Source organism: Asparagus officinalis, chromosome 5 (genome assembly GCF_001876935.1).
Source record: "Asparagus officinalis chromosome 5, Aspof.V1, whole genome shotgun sequence".
NCBI lineage: Eukaryota > Viridiplantae > Streptophyta > Magnoliopsida > Asparagales > Asparagaceae > Asparagus > Asparagus officinalis.
The window spans coordinates 47088216-47104304 of NC_033798.1; positions in this window are offsets into that span (position 1 = coordinate 47088216).

A 16089-nucleotide genomic window follows, 5' to 3' on the forward strand; every position below is an offset into this window, starting at 1 on the left:
CCCAAGACACCCCAAGGGGGTGTCCTACCCTTTTACACCCCCCCCTCTTGGTTTCCTATAAATAGGCCCCTTAGGCCTTCATTTCAAAGGGCTGGAATTATTTTAGTCTTGGAGCAAGGCTAGAGAGGGAGGAGAGGAGTTTTGGAGAGCACAGGCGAAGCCCTGCCGGATCGAGGAGTGAGCGAGCCTTCTGCAGCAAATCCTTTCCATATTCGATAGTTCACTGAGCTTTCAAGTTGTTGCTTGTAGGATCTCGATCTTCTTTGCACGAGCGTGTCCGTAGCCTTTTGGCCGATACTGATCCTGACGGAGAGGCTTTCCGTACGGACCTCAGCTTCTTCACCGCCTGGTATAATGGCTTGATCGAGAAGCTTCTCCACCGAGGAGGCGGCTTCGATCAGTTCCGGCGTTCCTTCTCTCGCCACATGACGATGATGAGGGAAGAAGGATACCCGGAACTGGCTGATTCCTTCACTGCTGATTTCGCTGCCCTGGAGTCAGAGATACGAGAGTTGAAGGAACTGGAGGTTACCGGGGCTTCTTCTTTCGTATCCTCTGAGTTAGAGCATAGGATGGAGCAGTGGCGTGAACTGAGATCTTCCGTCGGGCGTGAGCTTCAGTCACGCGAGAGCTCCCTTGCGCATCTAATGGCTAACATGGCGAGGATGGATAGGGAGAAAGCTGAGTTACTCCGTTCCTTGGACTCGAATCGCGAGGAAGCGACTAGGTTGAAGGAGGCCTTGAAGCGTGCCGAGGAATCCGCCGTTCTTATTGTAGATGACTTGATCGGACTAGAGCGTTCTCGTGACCAGGTACTCGAGGAGTTCGGATCCACTCAGGAGGGGTTGATGAAGTTGAAGAGTGAAGCTGCGGAGATCTTGAGCTGTTCTGAGGAATCTGCCCGAGCAGATCTGCAGGCGGGACTTGAGCAGAGCTATACAGATAGACTTTTTAGCTTAAAGTCTCATATTCTTAGCCGTCAGTTGCCTTCGGGCTAATGAGCTCTTTGTTGTATGCTTTTGACTTGACCTGTTTAATAGAAACTCCGTATTTGCTTCTTTCTTGTGATTTGTCCGTATTTCTTCTGAATGACAGATTTTATGGGATTTTTGGCAAACCCCCAGCCCTCAACGGGTTTGATATGCCTTTACCGATCACCGTTTGAATCGGGCTAGCATGTGGATTGTCTAGATCCGTCCCACATGTAACGTTGTGCTAAGAAAATTGCTTTTCTTAGATTTGATGCTATGACTTTGAATACATAGACTTCGTCTTTCTTACGGGAATAGACTACCCGGTTTATGGGATTTTTGGCAAACCCCTAGCCATCAACGGGTTTGATATGCCTTTACCGATTACCGTTTGAATCGGGCTAGCATGCGGATTGTCGAAATCCGTTCCGCATGTAACGTTGTGCTTAAAGGAATGAACTCCCTTAAGCTTAATGCTACGACTTCGAATACGTAGACTTTTCCCTTGTCACGGGAATAGGCTACCCAGCAACGCGTGTTAGGCATTGACTTTGGGGTTTTTGGCAAACCCCCAGCCTTCAACGGGTTTGATACGCCTTTACCGATCACCGTTTGAATCGGGCTAGCATGTGGATTGTCGAAATCCGTTCCGCAAGTAACGTTGTGCTAAAGGAATGAACTCCCTTAGACTTAATGCTACGACTTCGAATACGTAGACTTTGCCCTTGTCACGGGAATAGGCTACCCGGCAACACGTGTTAGGAGTTGACTTATCCCTACTTAGGATTCGGGATAAAATTCCCCATGCAAAAGAAACTCGAGGTGGGATTCTCCACCCCCAGTATCTGGAAGGATGAACTGGGAGTGGGATCTCCACTCCGAGCATCCGGAATGATGAACTGGGAGTGGGATCTCCACTCCGAGCATCCGGAATGATGAACTGGGAGTGGGATCTCCACTCCGAGCATCGGAAAGGTCCGAGGAGAGGAAGAATTTTATATTCTATCTCCCGGTGCTGAAGAGGAAGAATTTTATATTCTATCTACAGCTGGAAAGGAAACTCGAGGTGGGATCCCCACTCCGAGCATCCGGAATGATGAACTGGGAGTGGGATCTCCACTCCGAGCATCGGAAAGGTCCGAGGAGAGGAAGAATTTTATATTCTATCTCCCGGTGCTGAAGAGGAAGAATTTTATATTCTATCTACAGCTGGAAAGGAAACTCGAGGTGGGATCCCCACCCCCAGAATCCGGAAGGATGAACTGGGAGTGGGATCTCCACTCCGAGCATCGGAAAGGTCCGAGGAGAGGAAGAATTTTATATTCTATCTCCCGGTGCTGAAGAGGAAGAATTTTATATTCTATCTACAGCTGGAAAGGAAACTCAAGGTGGGACCCCCACCTCCAGAATCCGGAAGGATTACTGGGAGTGGGATCTCCACTCCGAGCATCGGAAAGGTCCGAGGAGAGGAAGAATTTTATATTCTATCTCCCGGTGCTGAAGAGGAAGAATTTTATATTCTATCTACAGCTGGAAAGGAAACTCAAGGTGGGACCCCCACCTCCAGAATCCGGAAGGATTACTGGGAGTGGGATCTCCACTCCGAGCATCGGAAAGGTCCGAGGAGAGGAAGAATTTTATATTCTATCTCCCGGTGCTGAAGAGGAAGAATTTTATATTCTATCTACAGCTGGAAAAGAAACTCGAGGTGGGATCTCCACCCCCAGAATCCGGAAGGATGAAACTAAGAGTGGGATCTCCACTCCGAGAATCGGAAAGATTCGAACGACCCTAACTTTTATAGGATTGGTCACTCGATTTTGAAAGTGGACCTCTCGTTCATTGGAGGAATCGAGAGGGGATCTTGGTTTTGGCCCTAACTTTTATAGGTTTATACGGGTAGCGACGAAAATGCCGACTCATCTTATCACTCAAAAGGGAGACTTTAATGCTAGGCGTTTAGGACCTAGCATGTTAAGTCTGGGGAATGCCAATGACGGGCAAATGGAAATGTTGGTGGATCCACTGTCGTTTAATTTGATCAGCGAATGGTTTGGTGAGGAAAGATTAACCTATCAGATGATTGGATCTCATCTCACAAAAATAACTCATAAGAGTTAGAGAATAAGAAGAGACATTCTAACCTTCAGGGTTCGAACGTGAATTTCTTATTCACCAATTCCACAATGATTGGGTTATCCCTAAGAATACCCATGTGGTATTCTTCCGGGAACTTCCCGATGCATTGGATTATCCACCCCCAGCTTCTCTCTTGGAACTGGGTTTGATTTTGTTATCCGACCGGGTTATCCTTAAGAATATTAGCGTAATATCCTCCAGGAACTTCCCGTCAATGGTAGGAAATAGTTTAGACTCGTATACCTATTGGAATATCAGGGAGCAGTTTAACCTCTTATACCGGTAGGAGGAATGAGAAACAGTTTATACTCGTATACTCTTTGGAGTCGTAAGAAGCAGTTTATACTCATATACTTATCGGAGTTTTGAGAAGCAGTTTATACTCTATCTTCCTCCTGATGCGTGATGGGCGGGAGTTTGATTTTGTTGTTTTCGAGAAGGGTCTCGAAGATAGCTGGAACGTCTTCGTCTTTGAACGAGTACTCGTTTTGGAGCTCCTCGTCCGAATTCTCCTGTTGTTCCCAGGACTGCTGTTGCGACGTTTGATTATCGTCAATAACCGTTGCAGGTACGTCCTCTTCATCATGAGGTACGAGATCCGAATCCAGAGGGTTAACCATCGGTTGGTTTCTCTCGACCTTTCGCCTTCTGATGAAGCGTTCAGCCTGTTCTCCTCGAGCCTTCAACTCTTTCCAGGTATTGAGCGGCTCTATTCCCATCACGTCCAAGATGTTAATGGACAAGTTGTTCTGACAAGTCTGCAAGAGGAATTCCTCCGTGACGGGATCCCTGCAGTTCATTGCCTGATTGCGGAAGCGTTTGATGAAGGTATCCACCGACTCTCCGCCTTTTTGTTTCTCGTCGAAGAGTGTCCTGATCGACACCTCGGTGTCATCATCGAAGAAATGGGCGAGAAACATGCCTTCCAAGTCCTCCCAGCTGTTGATGCTTCCGGGCTTGAGACGGCGGTACCAATCGAAGGCAGGCCCGCGAAGGGTGCCAACGAATGACCGAACCATCAAAGGCTCGTTGCCCGAGATTACTCCCAAGTGAGACTTGAAGTAGATCAGATGTTGAGTGGGCGAGCCCTTTCCGTTGAACGGCGTGAAGTTGATCAGGTTGAACTTCGCCGGATACGGGATCGAATCCCACTTTCTCGGGTAAGGACACGGAATGCCGGTCCTCTTCACCTCCCGAACAGACATCAGGGCTTCGATTTTTCTTTCGAGCTCCTTTATCTTTTCGGCCTCACCCATATCCTGTTTTGGATAAGTTTCGAGAGGAATCATACGGCCACCCCCAGTGTTGTCACTACTGGTGGGTCCACCCCCAGCGCTATCATCACTGGTGGGTCCACCCCCAGCGCTGTTAATTTTAGTGGGGCCACCCCCAGTATTCTTGGGTGGTGCGTTGGCCATGACGATTTCGACCACCTCCGGCTCGCTGTTGACTGCAGCGTTCTGGGTGCGACGGTCGGACTCAACTAGCTGGTTCGACAAAGCTCGGATTCGTTGATCGTGCATTTGTCTCATCTCTTGCATAGCCACTTCCATTTCAAACTTGAAGATTTCCTTCTGCTTAGTCAGGGCCTCTTCAATGATTTTGGCTATCTGATCTGTATTGACCATGAGCACCTCTCGAGCTTGTCCTATGCTAGACGTTGTCTCGTCAGAAGCGAGAGCGGAATAGGAATCCGAGAGTTCATCATCGGAATGGACTCCTTCATGGACTCCATTGTCGTTGTTATATCCGACGGCTTCTGGCTGAAGCTGAGCTATTCCCGAATTGACCCTGCTTCCCAAAGAGAAATTAGAGTCGGAATCACCTGAGATGATTGGGGATTTTCCTTTGTTGACCGTGTTGATGGTGACTTCTGGGAGTTCGTCATCTCGATCAATCGATCCTCTTTGGTGGGAACGCCTTGACTTGGGCTTTGTCGGTCCATCGGAGATTCCCTCGAATATCGAGACCCTCTGTGGAGCGGTCTTGGGGCAGCTACAGGCTGATAATACTGCCCTGATAATTTTGGTACACGGACAGTGAGAATCCGCTTCCCGGGTGTTTCTCTTTCGAGATTCATCCGCACCCCCAGCCCGATAGTACAACTCATCGACGTTGCCGTCGGAGTAACCTATCGGCTGCTCACATGGGTTCTCAGGTATAACGCGTTCGTTTGTTCGACGCGTCTTCTTCTGAGTAGACATTGCCTTGTTGGCCTTTGCAAGAGTCGCACGTTTGGAATCACTCCTTTGTGAGGGTGAAACCTTAACGGGCTCTTGGTCCTTTGCACGCACCGCCGAGCTGGTTGTTGCAAAGATCGATTTGTTAGGAGATTGCGCACGACCCCCAGTCTGGATGTTGGCTTGAAGCTCCTTCAGCGATCCCCAGCTTTCCTTGACAAGCGCTTTTCCTCGATTCTCGGGTAGAGCGTCGATACGGTTGTTCAGAGGATTCTTGAACTTGGGGAAATCCACGCTGCGGTGGGGCTTTACCGAAGGTTCGGGACCTGAAATGGACGAAGGTTGGAGAGCAATATTACCTGCTTTTACCTTAGGCGTTGATTCGGCCTTTGGCATCCAAACTCGTTCGGACCTCGGCGATCTCTTAACGGCCTCTCCCTTTAGCATTTCTCGTGCTTTTTGGACCAGGGCTCGGGCATGCGCACGCAAGGCGCGGCGCTTCTGGATTCGCTCCTCGAGAGTAGAACGGGTTCTTTTGACTTGAACCCATTTGTTCGTTTCTGCTTCGGAGGAGGGGCTGGTTGTTTGCCGTGGTTGCTCCTGGCGTTGCCTGGATTTTAGATCTACGTTATAGCGGATCCCATCCATCGGCTCCAAAGCCTCGGCCAACTGTCGAGCAAGACGTTGACGCTGTCTTTGTCGTGCTCTCTTTGATAATGCCGGAGCGTCTTCAGAAGTCATCTCCTCGGCGGAAGAGGAGTCCGGATCTGCGATCTCGACCATTTTGGACGACGTGGGGACGTCGCGTGGTGCAAGTGCAGAGGCGGCAACGGGGTCTTGGATTTTTGAACCGAAGGACCTGCAATCATTTATGAAAGAGGTTACCTTTCTGTACCCGTTTGGAGAGGCGGATCTGGAGGAGGAGGAAGAGAGGCCTTCTTTGAACCGTTGTTGATCGAGCTCGTGTTCTTCATTCACCCCGATCTTGAGTGCTGGTTGCGTCACGACGGCGTCGGTTGCGATGCCGTTGGCTCCCACTGTGGTCGCCAGCTTGTTTGCGGAAAAAGTTGCTGTATTCATTGCTGCATTCATTACAACTTCAATCGTTACAATGAAATAAAAAGATAGCCTTTTTATAAGACCGGTACACAATGAAAACAAAATAGATACAACTCTTTTCAAACAAACGCAAGATCTGTTTGTCATCTCTTGCTTGCGTGGGTCTTTTGCCTGTGACGGGGATGTTGATATCCGTGGACCACCGGGGCACTCAGATCTGGTCCGATAAAATCGGGCAGAGTTTCGTCTATCCGCGGGGGGATTTTAGAAACTCTGAACCCCGTCGATCCGCGTGGGATCTCAGAGGTGTAAAGCTTATGTCTCGGCTAAAACGAGGCACTAGCTCTCCTTTGTATCACCGCTAAGGGCAACACTAAGGGAAAAGAAGGTGGGGAATGAAGAAGAAGACTCCTTTGCTGCAGAAGGCTCGCTCACTCCTCGATCCGGCAGGGCTTCGCCGCTCTCTTAGAAAACCCCGACTCCTTCCTCCGGCAGGGCTTCGCCGCTCCTCTCTGGAATTTCAGATCTCAAAGGCTAGAGCTCTAGATCTGAAATTCCTCTCCCAAAACCAAGGCCAAGAGAATGGAGGCCCTAGGGGCCTATTTATAGGAAAACAAAGGGGGGGTAGGGGCTGGTTGAGGACACCCCCTAGGGGGGTGTCTCGGCTCCAAAACCGAGACACCCCTTGGGGTGTCTCGGCCATGGCCGAGACACCCCCAAGGGGTGTCTCGGTTTTGGAGCCGAGACACCCCCCTAGGGGTGTCCTCAACCAGCCCCCGTACTCTTTGGAGTATTGAGGAACAGTTTATACTCTTGTACTCTTTGGAGTATTGAGGAACAGTTTATACTCTTGTACTCTTTGGAGTATTGAGGAACAGTTTATACTCTTGTACTCTTTGGAGTATTGAGGAACAGTTTATACTCTTGTACTCTTTGGAGTATTGAGGAACAGTTTATACTCTTGTACTCTTTGGAGTATTGAGGAACAGTTTATACTCTTGTACTCTTTGGAGTATTGAGGAACAGTTTATACTCTTGTACTCTTTGGAGTATTGAGGAACAGTTTATACTCTTGTACTCTTTGGAGTATTGAGGAACAGTTTATACTCTTGTACTCTTTGGAGTATTGAGGAACAGTTTATACTCTTGTACTCTTTGGAGTATTGAGGAACAGTTTATACTCTTGTACTCTTTGGAGTATTGAGGAACAGTTTATACTCTTGTACTCTTTGGAGTATTGAGGAACAGTTTATACTCTTGTACTCTTTGGAGTATTGAGGAACAGTTTATACTCTTGTACTCTTTGGAGTATTGAGGAACAGTTTATACTCTTGTACTCTTTGGAGTATTGAGGAACAGTTTATACTCTTGTACTCTTTGGAGTATTGAGGAACAGTTTATACTCTTGTACTCTTTGGAGTATTGAGGAACAGTTTATACTCTTGTACTCTTTGGAGTATTGAGGAACAGTTTATACTCTTGTACTCTTTGGAGTATTGAGGAACAGTTTATACTCTTGTACTCTTTGGAGTATTGAGGAACAGTTTATACTCTTGTACTCTTTGGAGTATTGAGGAACAGTTTATACTCTTGTACTCTTTGGAGTATTGAGGAACAGTTTATACTCTTGTACTCTTTGGAGTATTGAGGAACAGTTTATACTCTTGTACTCTTTGGAGTATTGAGGAACAGTTTATACTCTTGTACTCTTTGGAGTATTGAGGAACAGTTTATACTCTTGTACTCTTTGGAGTATTGAGGAACAGTTTATACTCTTGTACTCTTTGGAGTATTGAGGAACAGTTTATACTCTTGTACTCTTTGGAGTATTGAGGAACAGTTTATACTCTTGTACTCTTTGGAGTATTGAGGAACAGTTTATACTCTTGTACTCTTTGGAGTATTGAGGAACAGTTTATACTCTTGTACTCTTTGGAGTATTGAGGAACAGTTTATACTCTTGTACTCTTTGGAGTATTGAGGAACAGTTTATACTCTTGTACTCTTTGGAGTATTGAGGAACAGTTTATACTCTTGTACTCTTTGGAGTATTGAGGAACAGTTTATACTCTTGTACTCTTTGGAGTATTGAGGAACAGTTTATACTCTTGTACTCTTTGGAGTATTGAGGAACAGTTTATACTCTTGTACTCTTTGGAGTATTGAGGAACAGTTTATACTCTTGTACTCTTTGGAGTATTGAGGAACAGTTTATACTCTTGTACTCTTTGGAGTATTGAGGAACAGTTTATACTCTTGTACTCTTTGGAGTATTGAGGAACAGTTTATACTCTTGTACTCTTTGGAGTATTGAGGAACAGTTTATACTCTTGTACTCTTTGGAGTATTGAGGAACAGTTTATACTCTTGTACTCTTTGGAGTATTGAGGAACAGTTTATACTCTTGTACTCTTTGGAGTATTGAGGAACAGTTTATACTCTTGTACTCTTTGGAGTATTGAGGAACAGTTTATACTCTTGTACTCTTTGGAGTATTGAGGAACAGTTTATACTCTTGTACTCTTTGGAGTATTGAGGAACAGTTTATACTCTTGTACTCTTTGGAGTATTGAGGAACAGTTTATACTCTTGTACTCTTTGGAGTATTGAGGAACAGTTTATACTCTTGTACTCTTTGGAGTATTGAGGAACAGTTTATACTCTTGTACTCTTTGGAGTATTGAGGAACAGTTTATACTCTTGTACTCTTTGGAGTATTGAGGAACAGTTTATACTCTTGTACTCTTTGGAGTATTGAGGAACAGTTTATACTCTTGTACTCTTTGGAGTATTGAGGAACAGTTTATACTCTTGTACTCTTTGGAGTATTGAGGAACAGTTTATACTCTTGTACTCTTTGGAGTATTGAGGAACAGTTTATACTCTTGTACTCTTTGGAGTATTGAGGAACAGTTTATACTCTTGTACTCTTTGGAGTATTGAGGAACAGTTTATACTCTTGTACTCTTTGGAGTATTGAGGAACAGTTTATACTCTTGTACTCTTTGGAGTATTGAGGAACAGTTTATACTCTTGTACTCTTTGGAGTATTGAGGAACAGTTTATACTCTTGTACTCTTTGGAGTATTGAGGAACAGTTTATACTCTTGTACTCTTTGGAGTATTGAGGAACAGTTTATACTCTTGTACTCTTTGGAGTATTGAGGAACAGTTTATACTCTTGTACTCTTTGGAGTATTGAGGAACAGTTTATACTCTTGTACTCTTTGGAGTATTGAGGAACAGTTTATACTCTTGTACTCTTTGGAGTATTGAGGAACAGTTTATACTCTTGTACTCTTTGGAGTATTGAGGAACAGTTTATACTCTTGTACTCTTTGGAGTATTGAGGAACAGTTTATACTCTTGTACTCTTTGGAGTATTGAGGAACAGTTTATACTCTTGTACTCTTTGGAGTATTGAGGAACAGTTTATACTCTTGTACTCTTTGGAGTATTGAGGAACAGTTTATACTCTTGTACTCTTTGGAGTATTGAGGAACAGTTTATACTCTTGTACTCTTTGGAGTATTGAGGAACAGTTTATACTCTTGTACTCTTTGGAGTATTGAGGAACAGTTTATACTCTTGTACTCTTTGGAGTATTGAGGAACAGTTTATACTCTTGTACTCTTTGGAGTATTGAGGAACAGTTTATACTCTTGTACTCTTTGGAGTATTGAGGAACAGTTTATACTCTTGTACTCTTTGGAGTATTGAGGAACAGTTTATACTCTTGTACTCTTTGGAGTATTGAGGAACAGTTTATACTCTTGTACTCTTTGGAGTATTGAGGAACAGTTTATACTCTTGTACTCTTTGGAGTATTGAGGAACAGTTTATACTCTTGTACTCTTTGGAGTATTGAGGAACAGTTTATACTCTTGTACTCTTTGGAGTATTGAGGAACAGTTTATACTCTTGTACTCTTTGGAGTATTGAGGAACAGTTTATACTCTTGTACTCTTTGGAGTATTGAGGAACAGTTTATACTCTTGTACTCTTTGGAGTATTGAGGAACAGTTTATACTCTTGTACTCTTTGGAGTATTGCCGTTTTCAATCGGCTTACCCTAGCGTTATAACGCCGGCTTCAACCAAGGTCTGGATGTTATTCTTGAGAGCAAAGCATTCCTTGGTGGGGTGGAGGATCCTTCTGTGGTACTCGCAGTACGTTGGATCCGCAGAATCGCCATCTTCCTCTTGATGCGTGATGGGCGGGAGTTTGATTTTGTTGTTTTCGAGAAGGGTCTCGAAAATAGCTGGAACGTCTTCGTCTTTGAACGAGTACTCGTTTTGGAGCTCCTCGTCTGAATTCTCCTGTTGTTCCCAGGACTGCTGTTGTGACGTTTGATCATCGTCAATAACTGCTGCAGGTACGTCCTCTTCATCATGAGGTACGAGATCCGAATCCGGAGGATTAACCATCGGTTGGTTTCTCTCGATCTTCCGCCTTCTGATGAAGCGTTCAGCTTGTTCTCCTCGAGCCTTCAACTCTTTCCAGGTATTGAGCGGCTCTATTCCCATCACGTCCAAGATGTTAATGGACAAGTTGTTCTGACAAGTCTGCAAGAGGAATTCCTCCGTGACGGGATCCCTGCAGTTCATTGCCTGATTGCGGAAGCGTTTGATGAAGGTATCCACCGACTCTCCGCCTTTTTGTTTCTCGTCGAAGAGTGTCCTGATCGACACCTCGGTGTCATCATCGAAGAAATGGGCGAGAAACATGCCTTCCAAGTCCTCCCAGCTGTTGATGCTTCCGGGCTTGAGACGGCGGTACCAATCGAAGGCAGGCCCGCGAAGGGTGCCAACGAATGACCGAACCATCAAAGGCTCGTTGCCCGAGATTACTCCCAAGTGAGACTTGAAGTAGATCAGATGTTGAGTGGGCGAGCCCTTTCCGTTGAACGGCGTGAAGTTGATCAGGTTGAACTTCGCCGGATACGGGATCGAATCCCACTTTCTCGGGTAAGGACACGGAATGCCGGTCCTCTTCACCTCCCGAGCAGACATCAGGGCTTCGATTTTTCTTTCGAGCTCCTTTATCTTTTCGGCCTCACCCATATCCTGTTTTGGATAAGTTTCGAGAGGAATCATACGGCCACCCCCAGTGTTGTCACTACTGGTGGGTCCACCCCCAGCGCTATCATCACTGGTGGGTCCACCCCCAGCGCTGTTAATTTTAGTGGGGCCACCCCCAGTATTCTTGGGTGGTGCGTTGGCCATGACGATTTCGACCACCTCCGGCTCGCTGTTGACTGCAGCGTTCTGGGTGCGATGGTTGGACTCGACTAGCCGGTTCGACAGAGCTCGGATTCGTTGATCGTGCATTTGTCTCATCTCTTGCATAGCCACTTCCATTTCAAACTTGAAGATTTCCTTCTGCTTAGTCAGGGCCTCTTCAATGATTTTGGCTATCTGATCTGTATTGACCATGAGCACCTCTCGAGCTTGCCCTATGCTAGACGTTGTATCGTCGGAGGCGAGCGCGGAATGAGAATCTGAGAACTCATCATCGGAATGGACTCCTTCATGGACCCCATGGTCATTGTTATATCTGACGGCTTCTAGCTGAAGCTGAGCTGTTCCCGAATTGACCCTGCTTCCTGGAGAGGAATTAGGGTCGGAATCACTTGAAATGATTGGGGATTTTCCCTTGTTGACCATGTTGATAGTCACTTCTAGGGGTTCATCATCTCGAGCAATCGATCCTCTTTGGTGGGAACGCCTTGATTTGGGCTTTGTCGGTCCATCGGAGATTCCCTCGAATATCGAGACCCTCTGTGGAGCGGTCTTGGGGCAGCTACAGGCTGATAATACTGCCCTGATAATTTTGGTACACGGACAGTGAGAATCCGCTTCCCGGGTGTTTCTCTTTCGAGATTCATCCGCACCCCCAGCCTGATAGTACAACTCATCGACGTTGCAGTCGGAGTAACCTATCGGCTGCTCACATGGGTTCTCAGGTATAACGCGTTCGTCTGTCCGACGCGTCTTCTTCTGAGTAAACATTGCCTTGTTGGCCTCTGCAAGAGTCGCACGTTTGGAATCACTCCTTTGTGAGGGTGAAACCTTAACGGGCTCTTGGTCCTTTGCACGCTCCGCCGAGCTGGCCGTTGTAGGAATCCGTTTGTTAGGAGGTCGCGTACGACCCCCAGTCCGGGTATTGGCTTGCAGCTCGTTTGATGATCTCGAGCTCTCCTTATCAAGCGCTTTTCCTCGATCCTCGGGTAGAGCACCGATACGATCCTTTGGAGGATTCTTGAACTTGGGGAAATCCGCGCTGCGGTGGGGCTTTTCCAGAGGTTCGGGATCTGAAATTGACGAAGGTTGGAGAGCAATATTACCTGCTTTTACCTCAGGCGTTGTTTTGGCCTTCGGCATCCAAACTCGTTCGGATCTCGGCGATCTCTTAACGGCCTCTCCCTTTAGCATTTCTCGTGCTTTTTGGACCAGGGCTCGGGCATGCGCACGCAAGGCGCGGCGCTTCTGGATTCGCTCCTCGAGAGTAGAACGGGTTCTTTTGACATGAACCCATTTGTTTGTTTCTGCTTCGGAGGAGGGGCTGGTTGTTTGCCGTGGTTGCTCCTGGCGTTGCCTGGATTTTAGATCTACGTTATAGCGGATCCCATCCATCGGCTCCAAAGCTTCGGCCAGCTGTCGAGCAAGACGTTGACGCTGTCTTTGTCGTGCTCTCTTTGATAATGCCGGAGCGTCTTCAGAAGTCATCTCCTCGGCGGAAGAGGAATCCGGATCTGCGATCTCGACCAGGTTGGACGACGTGGGGACGTCGCGTGGTGCAAGTGCAGAGGCGGCAACGGGGTCTTGGATTTTTGAACCGAAGGACCTGCAATCATTTATGAAAGAGGTTACCTTTCTGTACCCGTTTGGAGAGGCGGATCTGGAGGAGGAGGAAGAGAGGCCTTCTTTGAACCGTTGTTGATCGAGCTCGTGTTCTTCATTCACCCCGATCTTGAGTGCTGGTTGCGTCACGACGGCGTCGGTTGCGATGCCGTTGGCTCCCACTGTGGTCGCCAGTCTGTTTGCGGAAAAAGTTGCTGTATTCATTGCTGCATTCATTACAACTTCAATCGTTACAATGAAATAAAAAGATAGCCTTTTTATAAGACCGGTACACAATGAAAACAAAATAAATACAACTCTTTTCAAACAAACGCAAGATCTGTTTGTCATCTCTTGCTTGCGTGGGTCTTTTGCCTGTGACGGGGATGTTGATATCCGTGGACCACCGGGGCACTCAGATCTGGTCCGGATAAATCGGACAGAGTTTCGTTGATCCGCGTGAGATCTAGAAACTTTCTGATCCGGATAAATCGGACAGAGCTTCGTCTATCCGCGGAGGGATATAGAAGCAGAGCTTTGTCGATCCGCGTGAGATCTAGAAGCTATAAGCGTATACCTCGGCTAAAGCGAGGTATTAGCTCTTCTTAGTATTAACGCTAAAGGCTAATACTAAGGAAGGATGAGAACGGGTGATGAAGGCTGATTTAGACCTCTCCTCCTCGGTTGAAGTGCTCGATCAGTGTTTGCTGCAGCAGGGCTTCGCCGAGGCTCTCCAAAAATCCCGATCATTCCAAATGAGGTAAGGGGGTCCTATTTATAGGAAAACAAGAGGGGGGCGTCCGCACAGATCTAGGACACCCCAGGGGTGTCCGCACAGATCTGGGACACCCTTGGGGTGTCTCCAAAAATCCGAGACACCCCTAGGGTGTCTCGGAATTTCCGAGACACCCCTAGGGGTGTCTCGGAATTTCCGAGACACCCCTAGGGGTGTCTCGGCTTTTTCGAGACACCCCTAGGGTGTCTCGGATTTTCCGAGACACCCTAGGGTGTCTCGGAAATTCCGAGACACCCCTGGGGTGTCTCGGAATTTCTGAGACACCCCTGGGGGTGTTTCGGGATTCCGAGACGTCCGTAGGTGCGTTTTAACCGTCAAAACCGAGACACCCCCATGGGGTGTCTCGGCCAATGGCCGAGACACACCCCTAGGGGTGTCTCGGTTGTGGCCGAGACACTCCTTAGGGGGTGTCTCGGCTATTGGCCAAGACCTGTTTGGGTGTTCCGCCGTTGACTCGCGGTTGATTCGTCGTCCGGATTCGGATTTGAGTGATTCCGGGTGCGTTGGATGCGTGACGAAGAGTTCGATCCGCTCTGATGGTTGGATTGTCTTTAGAGTGGTCGAGGCACGGAGGGCGTTGTCCTTTTTGTGAACAGTGCCGGGTTCCCGATTGGTCCGGGTCTTCGTGATTCCGAAGTCCTATCCGCTCATGTAACTCGTCGATTCACTTCAGTCGTTCGTCGACGTCGATTAGGCTCATGTGGATCAGATGGTGATTTTCATTGTCGCTCGTTAACACTGAACCGGTTGTGGAGAACTATAGGCAATTTTTGATGCCTACACCCGAAACTGAGCTGTTAGTCACAGTGAGGACGCATCAGCTCTGCATACCCATATACGATATGGATACTGAAGAGGAAGATGACAGAAACATAAACGCCAAGGAGGTGAATTCAACTCAAATTGGGTTTGAGTCCCGAGATTGGCGTTTTCCTATCATTGACTACGTCCAATATGGTATTCTGCCAGAGGATGTAAAGGAAAGGGAATCAATCCGCCGAAGAGCACCAAGATTCTTCTATAATACCGAGACCCATACGTTATACCGTAGAGGGTACGATGGTTTGTTACTCCGATGCCTTTCGAACAAAGAAGCAGAAGAAGTTCTTAAGGAAGCACACGGAGGAGAATGTGGTGCACATCAGCTTGAATACGCCCGAGAGTGTCATGCTTGTCAAATACATGCGAATTATATGCACCAACCACTAGAGCAGTTGCACACATCAACTACGTCTTGGCCGTTCGAGACACGGGGTATGGACATTGTCGGTCCTATTTTTCCCCCTTCAGTCAAAGGCGATCGATTCATTCTCGCAATCACTGATTACTTTTCAAAGTGAGCTGAAGCAATTCCGCTTAGAGAAGTGAAGACGAACAACGTCATCAATTTCATCAAACATCATGTCATATACCGCCACGGCGTGCCGAGACGGATCATTCATGACAACGGTCCACAGTTCATAAACAACGCCTTCGTCAGATTTTGTGACAAGTTCAAAATTCAAGATGTTTCGTCAACGGCTTATTATCCCGCTGCGAATGGATTAGCTGAGGCGTTTAACAAGATGATTATTAAAATCCTGTCAAAGCTCGTGAAGACCAATAAACAAGACTGGGACGATAAACTCGGTGAAGCACTCTGGGCTTATCGCACCACCATACGCACACCTACAGGGGCCACCCCATATTCGTTGGTATACGGATGTGAAGCTGTGCTACCATTGGAGATTCAAATCCCATCCCTTCGGATCGCCCTCGCAATGGATGAAAAGCGTTTGGAAGCTCAACAACACATTGAGTTTTATCAAGCCAGAATATCTAGGGCTTTTAACAAAAGAGTCCGACAGAGAAGCTTCAAAGAAGGAGATCTGGTCCTCGTTGCTCACCGACCGATAATCCTAACCTCCAAGAAGAAAGGTAAATTTGAACCCAAATGGGAAGGACCATTTGTGATAGACACAGTCTACTCAAACGGCGCATATCGGAAGATTTGAATTGACCAAGCAAAACCCATAACATAGGACGAAGTGTAAAATAACACGAAATCGCCCTAATATACCGAAAGATTTGAATTGACCAAGCAAAACCCATCTTTAAAGCGT